The sequence below is a fragment of the Aulostomus chinensis genome, chromosome 21 (assembly GCF_037954235.1).
Source record: "Aulostomus chinensis isolate RoL2024-O1b breed Wild chromosome 21, RoL_Achi_v1.0, whole genome shotgun sequence".
In the NCBI taxonomy this organism is placed as follows: Eukaryota; Metazoa; Chordata; class Actinopteri; order Syngnathiformes; family Aulostomidae; genus Aulostomus; species Aulostomus chinensis.
In genome coordinates, this window is record NC_141340.1 from 5,795,001 (window position 1) to 5,805,064 (window position 10,064).

The following is a 10,064-nucleotide window of genomic DNA, read 5'->3' on the forward strand; positions in this document are numbered from 1 at the left end:
GGCTCTGTCTTAGCAGTGCAACACCACGTACGAAGATCTGGGGTTCATACACGAGCTTTAGTAACCGTCGTAAAAGCAGCACAAGGGATACTGATGATGTTTCTGTCGTATTTTTTTGCTCCGGGCTTTTGTGTCGAATCCAACGCCGAGCGATCAACGTTGGAGCGTCGCTATTTGAACACAAACAGGTTCAATTCATGCTTGAGATGACGTAAAGTCGCTGAAGTTAACAGCGCAGGCGGCGAGCTTTCATTGTTGAGTGCGAAGCCCCGACTATTTGATGTATGGACCATTTGACGTATGTGGGTGTGAGTTTGGACCAAAGTGCCGGGTTTTGTTTTCCGATCTGTGCCGACTGGATGCCAAGAAATACTTTTGTCTACAGCAGTTATTTGACCCAAGACTGAATGTCGATAAAACCAGTTCCCATTGCAGAGAAAAGGACTAATTTTAGCAGGTGTTGGTGGGATTTTGGCCAGTGGGAAATGGGTTAAAGATTTTCTGCAAAGCAGAAAACTTTGGTATATATAAAAAGAGAAAGCCATTCTCGGTAAACTAGTGGCTGTAAAGGGTTCAGATATAAGACCAAACTCAGTTCCTTGTGCTGGGAGGGTGGCTGAGGGAGCATTTGGGGGCTGAAAGAAGCCCAGGTAGAGTCATAGGCAGTAATGGGAGGAGACAGGGACTTAGAGCGCCACACAAAAGCCAGGCTTTATAAATAATTCCAAAAGCTAACAGGATCCCTTGTATGTGTGAATCTGTGAAATACATTCACACATGAACGCACACACACACACACACACACACACACACACACACACACACACACACACACAGCGGCAGATATATACACACGCGCGCGCCACGAGGGGGAATAGGTTATTCACACTGCTCCTCTGGGGCTGTCAGGAGTCTGACCTGCTGGGATTGGCAAATCTAGGTGAGTATCTTTCTTGCATAGATGATGCGAAAAAGAAAACAGGTTGTGAAAAGGGTCAATTTTTGTAAGACACATTTACACGCACGCACTCACTCACTCATAATGCAGGGCAGCAAAGCACACCGGAGACCTGTCTTGTAAATCTCTTTGTGAAAGCAGCTTTGGGGGGGTAGACAGGGGCTTACACACTGAGCCCTGAGGTAGAGCTACAGACTCCACTTCATCTAACCCCCCCACGGTCTTTCTCCCTCTCCCACACACATACTCTGCACTCTGATATTTTCTCTTCCTCACTTTTCATCTACCCCACATTCCCTCCTCTTTTTTGCCCTACCCTCACCTTTTACGTCGCTCCCTCCCCTCCCTTCATTCTTCTCTCTCCCCTCTCTTCTCCCCGCTGTCCCAGCCTGAGCTCCGGAGCAGAGGTCCTTAGCCCTGCAGGCTCCTTGGTATTGTGGTGACTAATGTCCTGCCTTTGCTCAGACAATGAGTTTGAGACTGAACCGGGAAAGTGTTGAGGAGGGAAAAAGACTCCAGCACCTTTGACAAATGGAACCCTTCGCACTTCCGCGCCCACTGAGGGAGGCTTTGCAATGTCGCGCTCCACGCTCCACGTCCTCCGAGAGACGGCTGCAACCCGCAAAGCCGCATCTGGGGGAATATAATGAATTCTTTGGGAAGTCCAACCTGGCTTTCTTCATGAATAAGATATATTTCCAAAGCATGTCGACCCCTCTTAATAAAAACACCAGTCTGGCAGGAATAGCCAAAGCCGTTTTAGGGCCCCATGAACACGTTAATATTTCTGTTTCTCTATAAATTTTCTTGGACCAACTCCTTTCCAGGCCTGTCAGTGAAGGCCAGCTCTACATTTTCCCTGTAAGGTAAGGTTGAGGGGCCATAATGACAGGCCGTCATTAAAATGGCTGAAGTCCCTCTCTTCAAGCAACTCAAACTCTTGGGCTCTCATTCCCATAGACGGTTTTAGCTCAACTTTGCAGCTTTTTTTTTTTTTTTTTGGTATTCCGTGATGGTTAGTATTTGATCACAAAGACCTTTTTTTCCATATGACCTTAGTCGAGGCTCCAGGTGAGCTGGGTTGATATCAAAACGAGATGTCAGGAAACTGCAGACCACTGATCGGGAGTCACTGGCAGTTCATTGCCTCGACTTCTCTTACCAGCAGACAGAGTGGCTGTAGTGGGAAAGCAAGGCCCACACCAGGACAAAACTAGAAGGGCAGTGCCGGCACCTTGCTATAGGCCCTAACTGCTGCCGGGCCTGCTGGACAGGCAGAAACACCAGCACAGGTCTGAACGAGTAAAATGTGCACTTCTTCAATAAATCAGATTTTCTAAAAGTCTGCAGGAGAACTGTGCTGATCTCTTCAGGATTAGACATGCTGCTACGTTTGGTTTTGTCATTTTTTTATTATTGAAACTGTCGTCAAAGCAGAAAATCTTGCACTGACTGTTTATGTTGGACTTGGTACTGCAGATGCAAACTGTCAGAACCAGCAACACTGGAGTGAAATTTCTTCTATTCTTATTTCCACATGATCAGAAATCAGGAACAAATTTAAGAACCACTGAAAATGCAGCCAAAGTCGTTCCATGCAGCCTCACTTTGAGGACCAGCCACATTGAAACGCTACTAAAAGTGCAGTGGAAACAGTTGTCCTGGTGCTAAAAGTGAGCTAAGTTGATATGAGTCGAGTTGATGCTATGTAATGGAAAAATTGCCCTCCTCTTCCCCACGCACACTACCCCCCATGCAAACCTGAAAGGAACTGGGCTTTGTCTGAGGAGCTAAGGAGAGAGGAATCCCTCCCCTCTAAACTCAAACCCTACCTCCCCTCCCCAAACCCTGTTCCTCACTCCCTGTGGAGTATTGTTAAAACACAGCCCCCTCTCTTTCTGTGGCCCAGGCTCTTAAAACAGCGTGCTTTGCATGAGAAAAAACGATTAGTCTTCAAATGCTGCGCTGTCAAAAGAGGACTCTTTCAGGTTGAGGCATAAGTTTGCTCAGATAGCAGAGTTCTCCTTTTGTTTTTCTTAGATGAAGCACTATTACAGCCAGGGTTTGTTAGCATTCATTGCTAAGAAGAACACAGTAGAGGGGTTATAAAAGGATGCCTGCCCACCCTTCCCCTTTTCCAACTTGCCCCAAGTCCACAGAGGACGGAAACGAAGGCGCAGGGTGGGGGAAGAGGTACTCATCTAAACATGTTTGGAGAGCAGAGAGAATGTCTAAGCCCGAGCTTTTTTTCCAGGTATTAACCTTGAGATTTACATATGACATTCAAACAATAGACCCCTCCTTGACCCCCACTCCAGGATGCAGGATAACTCCAGCAGAAAGACAACTACAAGCACCATGGGCTTGCAAACACATGGGGTTCACATTGTAATACGGAACTTAATTACTGGTGGCAAGGACAGAAGTTGTGTTTAGAAGATCCATGGTTGTGTGAGTGTGTTTGCTGGTGTTGCAGCCTGCCTGACTCATGGCTTAACACATCAAGAAGCAGGGGTAAGTGGCAGATCATTGTTCACAGCAAGCGGCCAGTTCATCTGTCCCCCAATCACCACCCCGGACAAGAAAGCACAGACCCCTCATGGATGCCACAACCGACTCCCGTCAAAGCTGACACAATGCCACATCTGCAATAATACCCCCAGCCCCGGGAATCTGTGTCTTCAGGCGCTCAACTTTACACACAGTCCAGAAGCAAATGGGCCCCAAACCAAAGCACTTCACCTCTTGCTGCTATACTTCACACCGCAGACTTAAAGACATTTTTACGGCGGCTACAGCAAACAGGGGAGGGGATGAGCGGCGCCCTCATGCAGGCGCGACCTGTCCTGTTTCTCCTCAAGTATGTGAGAAAAGAAAACGCAGACGCTAACTGGCACACTCTGAATTCCCTCACACAAGCCTGGATTTTCAATAAAATTTACAATGACCCACAACTGGGCTCTATGTTAAGCTGTCAAACCCAACTTTGTCCGTTGTAAATTCAAAGCACATTAATATTTACTTGACTGTTTTCCCTCTTTTTTTATTGCCTATTCTCAGCTACAGCACAGTTAAAGCTGCTTTCTCACACACACACACACACACACACACACACACTGCAACCCTGAACTTATCTGGATGTTACCCGGAGGCGATGTATGTAAGAACGTGAAAGTCCAAATTACTGGGCCGGACATTAAACAGACTTTCTGCCAGCTTCCTCGTGCAAATGCCATATGATGTCATATCGTGAAAAGAGAAGACTCCATAGCAAGGAAATCTGAAAAAGAAGGGTTGTTTACACCAAAATATCTGGGGACATGACCAGACTCAAGGACTTCTCTTAGGTACAATTAACTGAAGGAATGGCAGCAGGAGACTTTATGAACAAATCATGAAGCGGTGATGAGACAACATCTGCATACTTTGCACCCTGCTTCTAGAGTGGCCGTCTCCCAACTGAAGGGTCGCCGGTTCGATCCTCACTTCCCCTGGTGACCAAGTCGAAATATCCTTGAGCAAGATACTGAGCACCTAATTGCTCCTGATGGCTCTGCAACGGACTGCTGACCCATCCAGGTTGAACCCTGCCTCGCGCCAAATGTCAGCTGGGATAGGCTCCACCACCCCCCCACCACCCCCACCCTAAAGAGCTAAGTGGTACAGAAAATGGATGGATGGATAGATGCACCCTGCTTCCTTCAAGTTCCATCCCTCACCTAAACCAAATGAGGTATTTCTCATAGAAGAGAACATGTCTGACAGAAAGTCTCCTCTGTCCAGACCTGATTCTTCAGATAGTGTCTGGAGTTCAGACAGGGAATCGGCCTAAATTTCAGGTCCAGTTGGAGTTTCCGACAGGCCAAAGCCCTGGAAAACAAACCCTCACTCTCACTGCTTCTGCTAAGGTAACTTGAGCCACCACTCCCCCCCCCCCCCCATTTCCTATTTCTTCAGGCAAATGAAAAAAGTTGCTTCTAAAGGAGAGAAAAAGACAAAGAGACATGAGACTAAATCAAAAATAAACGTATGTTTTTGCGCGTAAGTGAGAGAAAGGTTGAAAAAGAGATACATCGCAAGTGTGATGAGATTTGTTGTGTCAGTATTCTGCGTTCAAGTGCCTCTGAATGTGTGTAACACATATCTAAAATTACAGTATATCTTTAGTGTCACATCCCGTCATCACTGCATCCCCCCACCCCCCACCCCACCACCATAAGCCTTATCCAAAGACATCACCCGGCTTGAAAGGTGCCTTTAGCAGGCTCCTTGAAGCAGCGAGCCAGGGTCCCGCTCTGGGACAATGATGGTTGAGGTGGAGGGGAGCCGGGGGAGCAGGAACACATAGCATATTAAATCTGCTGGCGGAGCTGGGTCGTCCGCACGGAGAGCTGGAGAGCCAGATCTGAGGCATGCCCTGAAGGGATGGCTGGGCCTGGGGATTAGGAGGCCAAGGAGAAGCCCTCGTGCACCCCTTCTTGTCTCTGCTCGCACGCAAATGCATCCAGACGTTTTGACGCTCCTCAGGATTGCCATCTCAGCCCAACTTTTCATAGCACTCCTCCTTCCTCACAAACCACACCAGCTAACACACACACACACACACACTTCCACCCGTTCACATGCACAGCCCTTTTTTTTTTCTTCAATCACTACCTCTGTCTAACTTGTCCTCTTTCCTCCCCCACTGGGGGCATTCTGGTATTCATCTATGCTGGTTACAGTCAGGGGAAGCAAAAGCAACTCAAATAAAATTTCACAGATAGAAAATAAATATACAAATGTTGAATTTTTATGAACAATTCCAGACTATGATAATTATGACTATTTACCTGTGTGTGTAAACTCAGAAAACAAGAAAAGTCATTAAAAAAAACCACACACACACACACACACACACACACACGCTACCAAAATACACAAGCCATCTCAAGCAGTTGAAGCCAAACACTAAAAATAAACCCCAGTTCCATTTATCTTAAGGAAAATCAACTTCCCTCACGTTTCCCCTGGTTTAATAAAACCTCTTTGAGGGCTCAGGGTTTAAGCATTAGCACAACAACACAGCTCATTAGGACCACTTGCATACACACTTGATAACAGGTATTCTTCTGCAGGGCGTAAAAGGCCTGAGGACACAACCTGCCTTCTGTGAGGATGAGGCCCTTCAAAAAAAAAAAAAGAAGAAGAAGAAGAAGAAGAGGAGACCATACCTCAAAAGCTAATAGCATGTCATCTCCTTGCATTAACATGACAGCCACTATTCTACCAGGTCACCAGGTCACGGGTGTACCGGGCAAGTGTCACTATGCATAATTCTGCTTTTAAGAAGTTGAGATAAAGAGTACGTTGCTGCTGCTGCTGCTCCTATCTGGCGGAGCGACTGCTGCAAGAGGAAAAATATGATCCTCACGGATGGAGCTGAGGAAGTAAAAAGCGGCGATGATGCATCTTCGCTGGCTACTGGAAGCGAATGGCTGTGTGTTGTGCATCTCATTCCAGCAGATTAGCATCAGAGATTAGCATTAAACACTGCTGCATTCATCACTGCTGCTGCATCATAATGAGACAAAGTGCTTTTTTTATTTGGGTAAAGGTGCACCTGTTTGACATCACTATCCCCTTAGCTGTTTAAGAGTTAATACAATAATCTGCACGTATAAAATTAACAAACACATTGTAGCTTAATATTGCATCATAAAACAGACATTTGGATTTTTAATTGGAAAAAAAATCTTAGACTTTAAATTGTCGTGTGTAAAGTTCTTGAGAACTGATATTAACACTAAATTTAAATCTGGTGGTAAAAAATAATGTACACGCATGCCATAATTTTGCCATCCAATAATAGTCATCCATTTCATTTTTAATTTGAAATACAGTTTTGAAAAAGCTGAATTAGCACAGCTCCAGGCCACAAAATGCATCTGTTTCATCTCTCGCAAGAACAATTACACTCCTGCATTCATTCCTAACTTAAAGGCCTGAACTGTGTGTTTAAAATTTCTTAATGTCAATCGAGTAAAATCCATTTCCATTCCTGTGAAATGCTCTTTTGTTTTAAAAAATATTTAGAACATGAAATGTTGATCTGACAGCCCTTCCCCCCCCCCCTTTTCTGTTTTTAATCTGACATGGCAAAATCTGCGAAAGATCAAACCTCCAGCCAAGATGCACGTTAGAACACCCTCATAAAATTTTTTTTTTTAAAAAACACCTATGAGGAGATTTCTATCCGTGTGAACTGGCCGCTGTTAAACATCTCATTCGCTGCGTTCATTCACTGCTCTGTCTCAAGGCGGCCAGACCTCCGTTAATAATTTGCCAAGTGTCAAAAAAAAAGGAGGATTTGTGTTGCACCGCATGGCTGAGCACCTCGGACCCTCGCAGTCTGTATGAAACCCGAGAGCAGACAAGCAGATAAAATGTGGAACAGCTGGCAAGGACAGGAGGGAAAGTTTCAAACAAATATCTCCACATGTGGAGGTTCAGGACTCTTAAGTGTTTTAATGTCCCGGACCCCCAAATGAACACAAACTTCTGTTAGAGGGGGGGATTTTTTTTTTCTTTTTTAAAAATCATGCACATGAGAGTTTTCTTTTGTTGTAGTGTGGATTGTGTTTAGGGGGAGGGGGGGGGGGAGTCCTGAAAGCGACAAACATCTGATTGTTGAAGTGATTCATATACATTTTTAATTACAATAATCACAATTACAGTACAGTACTTAATTGTGAATTCCTACTATATTTTGATTTTGCTCGGGGCCTAATAAAGCACCCCACATGGACCCCTGCAGGGCCCCAGACCCCCTCTGTCACGGGGTTAAATTTCTCTGAACACATGCACGTGTCTACAAGCACACTGTTGTGTGTCCTAAAATATTTCTCTTTTATGTGAAAGAATTGAAGCAATTAAAAAAAAAAAATTCCTATGCAGGCCAGGTGCTGATGCTGAGCAGGTTTGCAGCATATTGACACCTTACTGCAGAAAAATAGAAAATCCTGGAATTACCTGCAAAATTTGACATCTAAAAATATAAAACATAATAACCATAAATGAAGCGAAATTAGTTATTAATGCTGATATTTTTTCCATCACGTTTAAAAAAAAAATAAAATAAAATGTGCCAGTCTGAAAATTCTGAGTGGAGTAAAACAAACGCCTCCCGCCTCTGTCTCACAAGGGAAACCATTATAAAACCAGTTTGTAAATTAAAATAATCTTAACGTGAAAGGTCAAAGCAGGGGTCGACCACAGGCTCTGGGTTTGATAAAAATAGACTTCCAACACATGGAAATAATGCCAGTGTTTTCTCATTCACAGTTTCAACAAGTCTGCAGGAAAATCGAATCAATAACAGACACTGAAATATGATCACACATGCACATAAGCACCCTCACACTCACTCACACTCGCACACGCACCACCCCTCCTTTCTTTAGGCAAAGGTCCAGTAAGTTGTATGTCTACAGAAGTTCCATTCCACAGCTCCCACCAGAAGAACTGGCTTTGTTCTGTCCTATCATACATCACGGATCAGGAAAAGCGTGCTGCAAAACTTTATGCAACTTCAGACTTGTTTGAAAATGCACATCTGTCGGATGCTCGTGTGTGTAGGAGAGAGAGTGTGTGTGAGTGTGTCCGTGTGTGCCATCCGGGTTTTCACACCCAGACCAAGTGTATGAGAGTTTAGGTTGGGTTTTTTCGGGATCCAGATCAGAGTTAAGGCGGTTAATAAACTTCCTGTCTACCATTCAACTTGCGTGAAACTTCAGGATTTGAGGGAGAAAAAAAGAGCCTCAGCAAAAAAAATAAATAAATCTGGCTTTCCAAACTTTACGCGTGTTGAAAGTGTTCCGCAAGTGTGTGTGTGAGAGAGAGAGAGAGAGAGAGAGAGACAGAGTGAGTGTGTGTGAATTTCAATAGATCACTTACTTCTTTATAAGCTGATTTCCACTTAATTCGTCTCTTTGCTTTTCTCTGTTAAAAAAAAAAGCAAAACAAACAGATTCTTTCTTCTTCTCTTCCCGATGTGCAGATGTGCCTCCGGAGTTACCCGGGAGCTTTTCTTCTTTTTTTTCCCCTCTTGTTGTATTTTTTTTCTTTATTCTTCTTCTTCTTCTTCTTTTTTTACGCTGCAACTCCAACTCCAAAACGGCGCAGCCAGAGTTTGTCCTCTCGCCTGTGTTTCTCCTCCTTCTCCCAGTTTGCTGGATTCAACCACCGCCGGCGGACTGACACCATGAGCCTGCCGAGGAGATCTGCCGACATCGGACCGCAGACGTCCGTAGGAAGAGTACGAGCGTGAGAGAAGCGCATGGAGAGTTGTTATTAGATTTAGTGCGCTTTTTTTTTTTCGAAGAGACGAGAGGGCGAAGAAGTGTGGGACTCCAGCTGCTCCTTCCCTCGCTTGACTCCTCCCTTCAAATCGCTCCCTCCTTAACTCACAGCCTCCCTCTTTTTTTTTTAGTGTACCCCCCCCCCTTCTTCCTTTCAGCAAAACGTTTTAAAATCACTGATCCAGAATACCTCTTAAAATATAACCATCTGAGTTGAAATCAACTTTTTTAAAGTCGGTTTTTATTTATGCACTTCGTGTGTAATTTTTAGAGGTCTTTTTTTTTTTTAGGTCTAAAAGTGACCCGAGTTAGGGAAGAGCACAGGTGTTTTAAAGAGCGGCTGATTGGATTGGCGAATGCTGACGATTGTTGGCTCGCTTCCGTGTGTTGGAGGCCATTTCAACGATCACCTTCTGACTGACGGATGAGAATTCCCGCTTACCTAAATTCAAGCAGCATTCCTGGGTGGTTTCAAGTACAGCTGGGCAATATGTTGCTATTATTTCAGTGCGTGAGACTGGATATTAGGAGATTTATTGCTACACAGATGCACCAAAGCATCACAACCACTGATAAGTTTTGCACTGAGTGTAACACAACAGCCCTTCAGGAGGATTCTGATCAGTTTTATTGACTCTGGTTCTTTTTTTTTTTTGCAAAGGTCATTTTAAAGGCTGTGGTTCGCCGTGCTGTTGAAGTATATGATATATTATCATTTATGAATAATGTTGGTCTCCACTTACCAAACTCTTACGCCACATTGTGAT

The 10,064-nt window shown here is 44.6% G+C and overlaps 1 protein-coding gene across 1 annotated transcript in view; it reads right to left on the reverse strand.

Moving 5' to 3' along the window:
• The window catches only part of gli3 (GLI family zinc finger 3), a 103,486-nt gene extending 94,101 nt beyond the window's left edge, over positions 1-9,385 (reverse strand). Inside the window, exon 1 of the mRNA XM_086191285.1 lies at positions 8,894-9,385. The gene's annotated coding sequence lies outside the window, so the exon portion shown is untranslated. The remainder of the gene's footprint in view (positions 1-8,893) is intronic.
• Positions 9,386-10,064: the final 679 nt, after the last annotated feature.